Source organism: Pleurodeles waltl, chromosome 4_2 (genome assembly GCF_031143425.1).
Source record: "Pleurodeles waltl isolate 20211129_DDA chromosome 4_2, aPleWal1.hap1.20221129, whole genome shotgun sequence".
Lineage (NCBI taxonomy): Eukaryota > Metazoa > Chordata > Amphibia > Caudata > Salamandridae > Pleurodeles > Pleurodeles waltl.
This window is the reverse complement of record NC_090443.1, coordinates 512897244-512910015: the sequence shown is the minus strand read 5'-3', so window position 1 is coordinate 512910015 and position 12772 is coordinate 512897244. Positions and strand designations below refer to the sequence as shown.

Genomic DNA, 12772 nt, shown 5'->3' with positions numbered 1-12772 from the left:
GCTTGCTTCCTGTTTCGAGCCAGGTAGATCCACACTATACAAATATGAAAAAATGCATAGATACATAACTGTACATAATTGTTCCTGTTACCAGATTAAGGGTCCACATTTCAATAAGATTGCACAGGGATAAAATAATGAGAAATGGAAGGCATATTAAGGAATGCCATGTAAAACTATCAATGGGAAACTTTAAGGAACTTAAATAAAGGATATTTCCCTTGATCATCCCTTGCGGGGTGAATCGTTTTGGCCTGACACAAACTGCAAATTCATACAGTCTAGTGGGTGTTAATGTTCTGCTCTGTTATTGTTATTTGTTATGTTCGTTAGGGTAGGTTATATGTATTTGCATAGAGCATGACTCACTGGAAGGGTATCCTGGTGCTGAAGCAGGAGCTGGATGGATCGATCCAGGGCCGGACCTGGGTAAAATGCCAGGTCTTCAGTTTCTTGCAGAATTCAAGAAATGAGGAGGCCGCTCTGATGTGAAGGAGCAGGCCATTCCAGGCTTTAGCGGCAGGATAGTAGAAGTCACAACTGTTATATCTGGTTCTTCATATGCAGTGGGTGTGTGCCAGTAGAATTCTAGCTAAGTTGAAGTGTCTGGTAGGTTTGTGGAAGTTCATCTGTGCGTTGCTTATGCCACCCAATTCCTGTACACAAGCTCTGCTCACAAGCTGTGCTGCACAGCAGGAAAGAGAGAGAAAAAACTAAGGCCCTCATTACAACTTCGGCGGTCTTTTAAAAAGACCGCTGAAGCTGCGAGCGCCAGTATACCACCAGTGCTGGCGGTGTATCTGGCTCCCTATTATGACTTTTCTGCTGGGCCAGCGGACGGTAACAGTGTTTCCATCAGCTGGCCCAGCAGAAAAGTCACATCAACATTGCAGCCTGCACGTAACAGAGCCGGCGGCAATGTTGATGTGCAGCAGCACCCGTCGCGCATTTCACTGCCCGAAATTCGGGTAGTGAAATGCGCGTTGAGGCTGTGCCTGGGGTCCCCCTTACCGCCAGCCTTTCCATGGCGGTGTCTACTGCAGTGGACAGGCTGGCGGTTGGGGACTCATTATCTCCAAGCACCGCTGCCCTGGGGATTATGACCGCCAGGCGGACGCCTGGCGGTATGTTGGTGGTGCCGGCGGTATGGCCATGGCTAATGCGCCATGGTCATAATAGCTGGCAGAACACCGCCAGCCTGTTGCTGGTGTTACCGCCAGCTTACCGCCGGCCGCCAGGGTCGTAATGAGGCCCTAAATGTGATGATACAGTAGAGCACAAGAAGAAAGAAAAACATTGGATTGATTAGCTTGTTGTACTATTACACCTAACAGTAACAGTCTTATGGGTTACTGGTGTGCCTTTTATTGGGCTTGATGCAAATGGTTTCTGCTCATTTAGTCTGCTGAGATTTGTTGCTTCTGATCTCTCAGCTTAAAGAACAGACAAAGGAAAAGCAATATGTAGCAGCGCCCCCACAAAGATAAGTAAAGAGGAAGGAGCTGCTCATTAAATATGCGCTGCTCCAGTGAGGGCACACCCATAATGCACTGCTAGGGACGGCTTTGCGTTGTTTGCTGCTACAGGTGCCCCAAGGAGGGGCATGGCACAGCACAGCAAGCACGAAGTGGGGGAGAGCGGACGCCCGACCAGCTCAGCAGTCAGAGCAGTCACGTCTTGCCAGGCACGCAGTAGAAACAGGCATCTGCCTCCCCGCATCTTGGGCACTCCTCGTGAGATTGAGGGAACATGATTGTAGCCGGTGCGGTGATAAATAAGTCTGGTGTAAGTAGTTGAACTGGGTTAAGCGAAACCTAGGGTTGCGAGACACGGACTGCACCAAGCCTAGTGCCATATCCCATTCTCGTTGGTCCAGAGGGGCTGAGAGGACTCCGTCCCACCTTGCCTTCGCCTTGGGCTGAGCAACCTTCGGGTTATCTAGTAGAACTTTATATAGCTGTGATATACTGCATTGCCCTCCTAGGTTGGAAAGCAGTTCATGTAGTACAGGCGATGTAGGAGGTTCTCGAACTCTGCATCACCAAGTCCGACGCATGAATTGTTGTAGAGCGAAATATGTCAGGAACCATCCCCTGTCCACATCGTATCTCGAGAAAAGTTCCGAAAAAGGCATCATATGACCCTCCGAATATATGTCTCCAATTGTTTGTACACCTCTCTCGGGCCTCTGTTGCAATTTGTGCTGCCTAGTCAGCTTAGAGATCCCTGGGACAGATAGTAGAGCTATTCTGGGTGAGTATGGAGGAATGCGGTTCCCGTCTAGTATATAGCGCCACAAGTGAGCTATCTGCATCAGAGTATTGTTCTGAGCGGCCGGGCTACAGCTATCCAGCAACCATTGCAATATGCTCGTGCGTCCGAGGCGGCGTGCACTAATTTTGCCTCTGAGTTCGGGGGGTCTTGCAAGCAGCGCCAAGCCCACTGTTTTTGCGCTGAAGCATAATACAATTCATAGTGTGCTGTGCCCAGCCCTCCTAGTTCTAATGGGAGCTGCGTGGCAGGCAAGGCTACTCGCCGGCGACATAAAACAATTCATAGTGTGGTGTTCCAAGCCCTCCTAGTTCTAATGCCGGTTGCGTGGCAGTCAAGGCTACTCGCCGGAGACCTTTGCCCCATATTAAGTACATCGTGAGGCTATTCAATGATGCGAAAAAATCACGAGGTATCAGTAGCGGTAAAGCTGCCAAATGATAGAGCATGCACGGTAGGATTATCATTTTGGCGATTGCTACTGTACCTGTGAGCGAGAGCGGGAGTGATCCCCAGAAAGGCAGAGATCCTTGATGGAGCGGAGCGCGCGTCCCAGGTTGCCCTCCCTCAGGTCGGCAGCATTGTGGTATATATGTATGCCTAGATATTTAAAGGTTGTATACGCCCATGGTAGTGCGTATGTCAGAGTGCTGAATCGCATTTCCAACGGTGTCGCCGATAACGGGAACAGGCAGGATTTGGACCAATTAACCCACAGGCCTGATATATCGCCGAATTGATCCAATAGTTGTAGCATGCCCGGGAGCGAGGCTGTGTAGTCGAGCAAGTATATCAGCGCATCGCCTGCATATAAGGAGATGATCTGGTAGTCGTCCCCATGAGTTATGCCCCATTCCAGCGCCCACATCCTGAATTGCGCGGCAAGTGGTTCCATTGCCAAAGCAAATAAGAGTGGGGACAATGGACATCCCTGCCTCGTACCTCTGCCTATCGGGAACTCGTCCAAAATTACTCAGCTTGTTTTAACACGAGCGACGGGGTCTGCGTACAGTATTTCTATCAACTTCAGGAAAACACTCCCGACTCCCAGCCGGGACAACGTCCCCAGCAGGAAAGGCCAACCCAATGTATCGAACGCTTTCTCAACGTCTAGGGAGACAGCTACCCGGTCGTGGTTAGACTTGGGTGTTTCACTTCTGGTTTGCAGTAAACATCTGATGTTCATAAACTTGTTGCGCCCCGGAATAAAGCCCGATTGGTCCTCGTGGTCCAAGTGTGGCATCAGTGGGGGTAGGCGGTTCGCTAGGATCTTGCCTATCAGTTTGCAATCCAGGTTCAGGAGAGAGAGGGGCCTGTCTGAACGGACATCCAATGGGTCACGTCCCGGTTTCAGTAGTACTACAATTACTGCTTCTCGTTGTGACCTTGATAATCTGCCATTCTCAAGCGTGTCATGTACCATCTTGATATATGGTTGGATTAGTTGTCCCGCGCACACTCGGTAATATTCTGCCAGACGGCCATCGCTGCCTGGCGCCTTATTACTCGCCAATTGTTGTAACGCTAATTGAACCTCTGTTGCATCGATGGGTATGTCTAATTCACCTTGCTGTGTCACGGATAAGCGAGTCAAAGGAAGTGCTACGAAGAGTTCCACCAATTGTTGTGCGGATGGGGAGGCTGCACTGCGATAGGGTGCTGTAGTATAGTTGGAAAGCCTTATTTATTCCCAACTGGGTATGAATCACTACTCCCGAGCCTGATGTTATTGCGCCTATTGGTCTATGTTGTTGTTCCCCTCGTACCAGCCAGGCCAGCATTCTACCCGAGCTGTCTCCCTCTGAGTGTGCTCTAGTTACGTAATGGCGATAGTCATATTTGAGTAGACGCCTGTCGACCTCGTCTACCTGTGTCCGGAGCAACCAAAGGTCCTCCAGGGCCACAGCACCTAACGCCGCACCCTTCTCTGCTTCTCGAAGCTCAGTCTCTGCCCTCCTCAATTCATCTGATAATACGCGCTGTGTCCCTCCCGTCGCTGACATGCACAGACCTCTCGCTACCACCTTGTGGGCATCCCACTCCATGGCGCGTGACGACGCTGTACCATGATTGAGCTTAAAGTACATAGAGATGTGCTCTGATAACTCGTGACGGAATGGTGGGTCTAACAGCAAGCTTGGCTGTAGCTGCCAGGTGGGTATGTGCGTCCTCGTTTTGCCCCAACGAACGGTACCTAACAGCGGACAGTGGTCTGACATTGTTTTAGCATGATAGGAGGTTCCTGTGAAATTTCTAACCAGCACAATCGAGCAAAGCAGCAGGTCTATGCGAGGATGAAGGCGGTGGACCGGGTAAAAGAAGGAGTATTCCTTATCTAGGGGATACAGTGTGCCCCACACATCCACCAGCGCCCGTTCTGAGATCCCGGCCTGAAACACCTGGGAAGTCTTCCTACAGGGAGCTCCTTCCAAAGGGGGGTCTGACCTATCTTTAATGATATCTGGTATGCAATTCCAGTCTCCACCCCATATGTATTGCAAGGTGGGGTCGTGAAATAATTGAGGAGTGAGAGACAGGAGAAATTCTCCCTGTTTTGTATTGGGAGCATACACGCCAATGATAGTGAGCGGTGTGCCATCTAAGGAACCCTCTAGTTGTACATACTGGCCTTCTGTATCTATTTTGTGGTGGTCTACGGTATAGGGTACTTCTGGGGCTATCCATATTAGTACTCCCTTGGCATATGCAGAGAAAGAGGTGCCGTAAGCTAGGCCCAGCCATTTATTCTATGGGGTGCGTAGTTCCTCTGTTGTTAAGTGTGTTTCTTGTAGTATAGCAATGTGGATTTTATACCTTGTGAGATATGTGTAAATTCTGCAGCGTTTAATAGGTCTAGCCATGCCTCGCACGTTCCAAGTCATTATGTTATAAGTGGACATATTCACATGTGTTAGAGGTAATGTGGGTCCCGGTACCCAGCCAGGAAGGGGATCTTGGGACAAGTGTAACCATTTACCCCACTTCCGTCCTGCCCTTGTCTCCCAACCTGGAATAACACTACATAGCGTAAAGAAGAAAGAATAGAGAGAGAGAATGGAAAGGAACTGAAAAGAGACTTCGTAGGTGAAGCCAACTGATAACATTAAGGCACAACCGGTGCCCAGTGCGTAAACTATCATGGCAAGGTCCTTCAGATGTCCTCTTGGGGTGTGGGAGGCGTGAGGTCCGTTTCGATGTGTCCCTCCTTGGCGGTCCCAGCCAGATATTTGTCCCCCCCCAGTCATGTTCCGTGTGCCCATCCCCTCTTCCGTTCTTAATGTCTCTATACCTGTGTGAGAAGGAGCGCCAGGGCTACATGGCGTCTAGCCGTCCTTCCAGAGCATCTGATGGGTCTCAGTGCCATATTCTGTCATTGCCGTATGAGATCTAAAGGTCATCTGCTGTGCGTGGTGTAAGTTCCAGGCCAAGCGCCGAAGGAGAGGAAGAGCCACTAGATGGATCCACTGAAAGATCCAAGCTTGCCTTATCTGGGTCCCGGTACGTCTGATGCTGCAGCGATGTAAACAGATTGGCCTCCCTCAGGGCCCGCTCCTGGCTTTCTGCTACTTGTGCTTTGGATGGGCGTGTCCCCGACTTTGATTTCTTCCGTCTTCGGGGTTGGGGAGTGAGCCATGTACTCCGATTGATGTCATCTTGCTTGAGCTGGGCCATGCCCTTGGCGTGCAGCCATGTCCAGGCGTCTTCGGGGGACGGGAAAACATGGTTCTTCTCCCCATCTATTACCCAGAGGTGTGCAGGGAACAGCAGGGAGTAGGAGAGATTATTGTCACGCAGTAACTGTTTTACTCTTGTGAAGGACGCTCTCTTACGTTGTACTTCCACGGTATAGTCTGGGTACACCGTTATCAAATCATTGTCCATCACTATGGGCCCTGGGTCCTGAATCTTTGTAGGATCAAGTCTCTGTCCTGAAAGTTTAGTAGGCACGCTATCAAGGGTCAAGGGGGGCACCCAACCGTGGTGGACTGCTCGGAATACGGTGTGCATGCTCCACTGCGAACATTGGTGATGTCGCGTTCATCATGACTTTGTCCAGAAGCCACTTTTCCAAGAATTGTTCAGTGTAGGTGACTCTGCTCGCTCCGGCAATCCTACGAATCTGACGTTGTTTCTCCTCGAGCGTCCCTCCGCGTCTTTTGCTCTCTTCTGGAGTAGGCTGACCTCTGTTTCCATACGCTGTACCTGGTTGCGCAAACCTTTGATTTCTGGTTAAGTAACTGCGATCGTTCGTTCGTTGTCATTGACTCTGTCTGCTAATTTGCGGTGGTCCGCCCTAGGTAGGTTTACTTCAATTACTACAGTCTATTTTCCCTTCTAGTGCAGTTTTCGTGTCTAGCACTGCTTGAAACAGCTGATCGAATTGTGCTGAGTGCGCTTGCAGTGTCAGGTTCATTTATTGCAGTGCTGCAGCTTGGGTCCCAGCTGGGCCAACAGGGTTCAGCTCCTCCATATCAGCCAATAGTTGTGGCCTGGGTGGTTTTTGCCTGACCATGATTGATGAGGTCGCTTGTGGCATTAGTAAGGGCTCCAGCCCCTCCAAGCTTCTGGAGCAGTCAAGTTGGGTGCCAGCCCAGGCTCAGGGCTAGAGAGACCCTGCTGGCAGAGTGCGTCTCCGAGCACAGCGCAGATGCTAGAAAGAGGAGGTTGCCACTGAGATCCTGTGCACCGGTGTCGGGCCCCTGGCTGCATCCATCTGGTTAGGTTGGGTGTAGTAGCTTGATGTCGCATTATCGACTTAGCGCATCCCCTGCCACCCAAGATGAGACACTGTTATTTTCAATCAGGGGGCACGTGGCCGCTGTCCTGGGGCCGGGTCACGATGGATCCTCAATTGGAGCCCTAGGACGGAGCGTGGTGGTCTAGGGTGATGAACCAGCGGTCTAAGCATATGTGGCAGTCAGATGGGGGCCGTGATTGTCAGGAGGGCAATCCGGCACCCTGTTGGGCAGCTCAGAACTTGGTCTGGACGCTCTGCTCTTCAGGGAGTGTCTGTGCTAGTGTTCACATACCCTCTCGATTCAGCTAGAGGGGGCCATGGGCCTGTTTTCTGGGCCCCACCGACTGGGATCTTCGCCAGCGTGCTCACCTGCTCTGCCGTCGAGCACAGCGAGCTCTGTTGTCGCGGCGGTCTTAGGTGCAGTCCACTTGCCGATGTGTGTGCCTCACCTTGGTTTGCCCTATTTCAGGCGGCCTTTCTTGAGTCAACGTTGTGTCTCAGCTCGCCGTGCCATTGCTCTTTGGGCTCGTTCCACTATGTTGCTGCCGCAGATCTCCAGCCCCGATGCGCAGCCGCCCGCACCCTCTAGGCCACCGAACTATGTCGCTCGCGGTCTGTCCTCAGAGGCGGCTCCGCGCCTCTAGATCTCCTCATCGGGGGCCAGGGCGGGCCAGGTGTGTCCCTAGGTGTAGTCTTTATTTGCGACCGGGCCTCGTTCCGCATAGGCCGCGGTGGCGGACGCGCTCCCCCGGCCCAATCCATCAATGCCGCCGAGCCAGGTCCTCTCTTCGGGGGGGGTCCCTCTGCTGGCGGCCCCTCCCAGCACCTGTGTTGAACCTCGGTGGGCGGCTTGTCTCCTTTATTCAGCGGCACTCGTGAAGCCCCATCGTGCTGCGCCATTGGTGGAGAGAGGGGCTGCTCCGCCTTTCACTTCCGTCGCTCCTCACCCAAGGCCTCGGTCGCCCTGCGCTGCTCCCGGCGGTTCACGGCGTCCAGCCGGGATCAGCCGGGTAAGCAATCGACTCCTCAGTGTCTTGGGGCCCCACTTAGCTAGGGGAAGGCACCGGGGACATGCAGAAGGGGTAAATGAGAGGATTAGAGTTCGGGCCATCTCAGAAAGCGTCCGCACTAGCTGCCATCTTGGCCACGCCCCCAATGGCAATGTTCTTAACCTGTGCTTACTATGGTTATGTAGTCCTGTGGTAAACCCTTGACAAAACCAAAATTCTTGCCCTATATTTTAATGTAGTGACCCCTGACTTAGCCAAAAGGCTTGCTTTATATTTTATTGTGGTGACCTCTTGCCAAGGCCAGTTGGCCAGCTTTATTCAAAATGACTCCTCCTGGTAATGTTGCATCTGATATAGGTGTGGGATATTGTGATTATGGGGTTTGTAAGGAAACAGGTTTTTTGCAGGTTTGTCCCCACTTTTTGCCATATCTTGACTACTAGGAACTGGTGAAATGGCCATGAAATGCCTTGAGCCCTACTAAATAGGACTCAGTACATGTGCTCTAACCCTTAAAATGGTGTATGTTTATTTAGCTTATCCCCAATTGGCATAGCTGAACTTAGTTGTAAGTCCTAAGTATATTGCACCAGGGGTACCTAGGACCTTTATGTTGTGGTGTCTCTTGTGGACTGCAGCACTGGTTGTGCCACCACAAGTACAACAAGGTAAAACATCGCTGTACGAAGCTGGCCTGGTATGTGGTGAGTATCTAAGGTATTATCACCTTATACCAGGTCCAGGTATCCCCTATTAGTGAGGTGTAGTCAATGTCTAGGAAGCCAGGCTCCCTAGAGCTAGCTGTGGATGAGCAGCCAAGACGTACCTAGAAGACATGCAAAGCTTATGCAATACCACTGTAGTCACACAGCAGTTACTTACACAAATACCAAAATACTATATAGGCAATACCCCAACTGGAGGTCAATAAAACACACTAATATATGTATAGTAGCAGTCAGGAATTAGCATAAAAAGCAATAGAAAACAGTGAAAGCAATAGACAATACTGAAGGCCTGAGGAAGCCAAACCATATACTAAGAAAGTGGAATACGGTAGTCGGGCCCCCACCCAAGGAAGTGGAATCGTAGAAGTGAGCTGGAGGAACTAGGAAACCCATGAGGTAAGTACCAGAGTGCCTCCCAGTGACCAGGAGAAAAGAGGTAAGTAACTGGTTCTCCCAAAACCCACCAGAAAGACTTCAGAGAAGGATATTGCAAGACCCAGACAAGACGGCAAGAAACCAAAGGTGGATCCTGGAAGAGGAAGACCTGGAAAAGAAGGGGACCAAGTCCAGTTCAAGTTGGAGTGTCCGGTGGTGGCAGGAGCCATTACCCACCCATCTGTCGATGCAGGATCTGGTCGAAGGTGAGACAAAGACGGTCAGTATTGCAGCCATGGAGCAACTGAAGAGTTCCTGAGTGATGCAGTCGACGTCCCACGCTGGATGAAGAATTACAATCAGTCTGTGGTGTGGAAAATCCACCAATGAGCCTTGGCAAAGGCAAATGTCGCAAATGAAGGAAAGTGGAGCTGCCGGGGACCAGCAAGATCCAGGAGGACTCAACCTATGGAAGGGACTCCCGGGTGATCCTCAGCAACTGGGAGAGTCAAAAGAAGAGGAGGCAGCCCCCACTGGTGACCCACAGGCAGCTAGCACTGGAGTTGTGGTGAGGCCTATGCAGCACACCTAGAAAGCAGCCCATTTCACAGTAGAAGCACGCAGAGGGCTATGCTTCATAGGAAAGAGTGCTGCGGGCTGGGGCTACCGGGAGGCTGAAGATCCCTTGGAAGATATGCTAACAAACCTTGGTAGCTGCAAGAGACATGGTGCATGGGCGGTAGGCACTGCCCTGCGTGGAGAGGCATGGACTTACCGTCTCCAAAGTTGGACAGCTGGCAGAGAGGACCAAGGGGACCACTCCAGCCTACCTCTTGGGATGCAGGATCCACGAGCTCAGAAAGAGAGGAGATCCAAGCAGCCGGTCGTCATTGCTGTTGGTGCCTGCAGATGCAGGGGAGTAGCTCCTTCACTCCAAGGGAGATTCCTCCTTGCTTCTTGGTGCAGACTGTAAATGTGCTACCTTCAGAGGATGCACAGCCGGGGAAATGTTGCAGAGCAGAGTCATTGCTGTAGCTGCAGATTGTAGGCTTCTGTGGAGTCCAGTTGCGTTTACAGTGGCCAGACGTTGAAGTAAACATTGCAGCCGAGTCCTGTTGGAGTCTTGCACATCGAATCTGAGGACCCACCCAAGAAACAGACCCTAAATGGCCCTGGAAGGGGGATTGGGCACCTAGCAAGGTACCCACCTATCACGAGGGGGCTGTGACATCACCTGGCTGACTTGGCCACTCAGATGCTTCCAAGAGCCTCTGTCCACCTTGGATTCAAGATGACAGAGTCAAGTGGCCACCTGGAGGAGCCTTGGGCCCCACTCCTGGGGTAGTGATGGACAGGGGAGTAGTTACTCCCCTTTCCATTGTCCAATTTCGCACCAGAGCAGAGACTGGAGGTCCCTGAACCTGTGCATACTGGTTTCTGCAATGAGAGCACCAAATGTGCCCTTCAAAGCATACCAGTGGCTTGGGGAGACTACCCCTCCCAAGCCATGTAACACCTATTTCCAAAAGGAGAAGGTGTTATCCCCTTTCCCAAGGGGAATCCTTTGTTCTGCCTTCCTGGGCTTGAGCTGGTCAAGCAGGAGGCGGACAGAAACCCATCTGAGGGGTGGGAGCAGCGTGTGAGCAATTCTGGCGGTCATCTAAGGCACTGCCACAGTGCATGGAATCATACAACCAATACTGACAACAAAATTGAGGTATGATTTCGACATTTTTGATACCAAACATGCCCAGGTTCGGAGTTACCATTATGTAGCTAGACATAGATAGTGACCTATGTCCAGTACATGTGTAAAATGGTGTCCCCACACTCACAAAGTCCTGGAAAATGGAGTTGGAGTTCAAGGGGTCCCCTCTGCTCATGCAGGGGTGCCCTCACACAAAGGTTCAAGACCATGCCCTCTGGGCTAGGAGGGCCTACCATAGGGGTGACTTGGATGACCTTGTGCAGTGACCTGAAGTGAAAGGGTGCATGCACCTTTTTACACAGGCGGCAATGGCAGGCCTGCAAACACATTTTACATGGGCTCCCATGGGTGGCATAATACATGTTGCAGTCCATAGGGAACTCCTGGTGCCCCAGTGCCCTGGGTACCATATACTAGAGACTTATATGGGGGCACAAGTATGCCAAATGTGAGGTGTCTGAAGTCCCAGCAACTAGTAGCCCCATTGGCAAGTACATAGTTACAGGATGACATTTCAGCCCTGTTAAATCCTGAATGGGATTTAAAAAGTTGGTACTATAAGGTATCAAAAGAATCAGTGCATTAAATCTGATTTAATGGTTAATTTGATTTTAATCTCACTGTTGGGCAAAGTGAAACTTTAGAAGTTGCCACTTTAGTCGGACAAAGTTTCCACTGCCCATTTACTGTTGAGCAACGGTTCTCTCATGCAGACAGCTTTCTGCCCTCTAGGAGAGACGCGCTTACAACAGAAAAGTAGATAATAGAAGCCTGCACTATTGAGATGTGTTATCTCGCTCCTGCAGGAATACACACAGGTTTTTCCCCAAAAGGCAAACTTCAAAAGAGAAGCCACCTTCGAAGGGCAAATGAGGAACACTTGGGAGAAGAGCTGCTCCATTGTCTAGATAGACAGGCTGGCACTAGGGACAAAGAAGGGGAGAACAGCTGCCAACCCGGTTTCTCAGGGCATGTAGTCCCATTGGGCCACACCGCTGGGTTCGGCTAAAGAGCTCTTGACATTGAGAGAGGGGTTCTGCTATGTTGGGAGTGGGCAGAATGGTTCATCCAGGGATGGCCAGATGGCACACCCCCTAGGAAGTGGTCATCAGGAGCGAGGGAACCTAGTAGCCCATAGGTTGTTGACAACGTCTACCTTGAGGGCACTTTCTGAGCATAAAAAGGGCATCCCTGGCACCCAGAACTCACATCTGAACTGGACTAGAGGAAGGACTGCCCTGCTGCACTGTGAATCTGCACCAGCATGGATTGCACCTGCTGAACCTCATGGCTAGTGAAAAAGAAGGGACTGTCTGCTGTGTCCTGCTTGTGGAGGAGTCGTTTCCAGAGCCCAGCCAAAGCAAAGATACTCCAAAAGTCAGTTGGCTGACCTCCTGTTTGCAACACAGGACCACAACAGCTGAGAAGCCCGCTGGTGCGAGTTAGTAGCCCAGAATCTAAACATAACCGCCAACTACCACCATGCAGCATCAGAGACCAGGACCCATCGCTCAAAGTTCCACCCGAGTTCGTGGAACCAGGGTATGTTGACAGAGCTTGGTCACCCAGAAGATTAGTTATCACCCAGAGAAGGATTTAGCTGTGACCGCAATACTGGGTAGCTGGTAGCCTAGTGTCAACAGGACCTCTGCCAGGACCGAAAGGACTTTTGAGGGACATCAACCCTCTGAACAGGTCTGCCTCATCCCCTTCATGGACTGCGGAGTAGTTACAGGAAGACTGCATTGAAGTCACAACATCCTTGAGCATCTTCAGCATCCTATATCTATTGCATCCGGACCACTTCCATAGGAAAGGATAAACATGCCTGGAATGGTTTGAAGACTGCTTTATCTAGTGAGGTAACTGTTTCTGAGGACCTTGGCAGTCGCCTGACTGGCTCCCTGAGAGAGTTGGTCACCCAAAGTAATTCTAACGGACA

At 51.1% G+C, this 12772-nt stretch overlaps 1 protein-coding gene across 1 annotated transcript in view; it reads left to right on the top strand.

Annotated features, from left to right (window-relative positions):
- Positions 1-12772, top strand: part of HMCN1 (hemicentin 1) — a 1093576-nt gene that overhangs the window by 618946 nt on the left and 461858 nt on the right. The window lies entirely within an intron of this gene.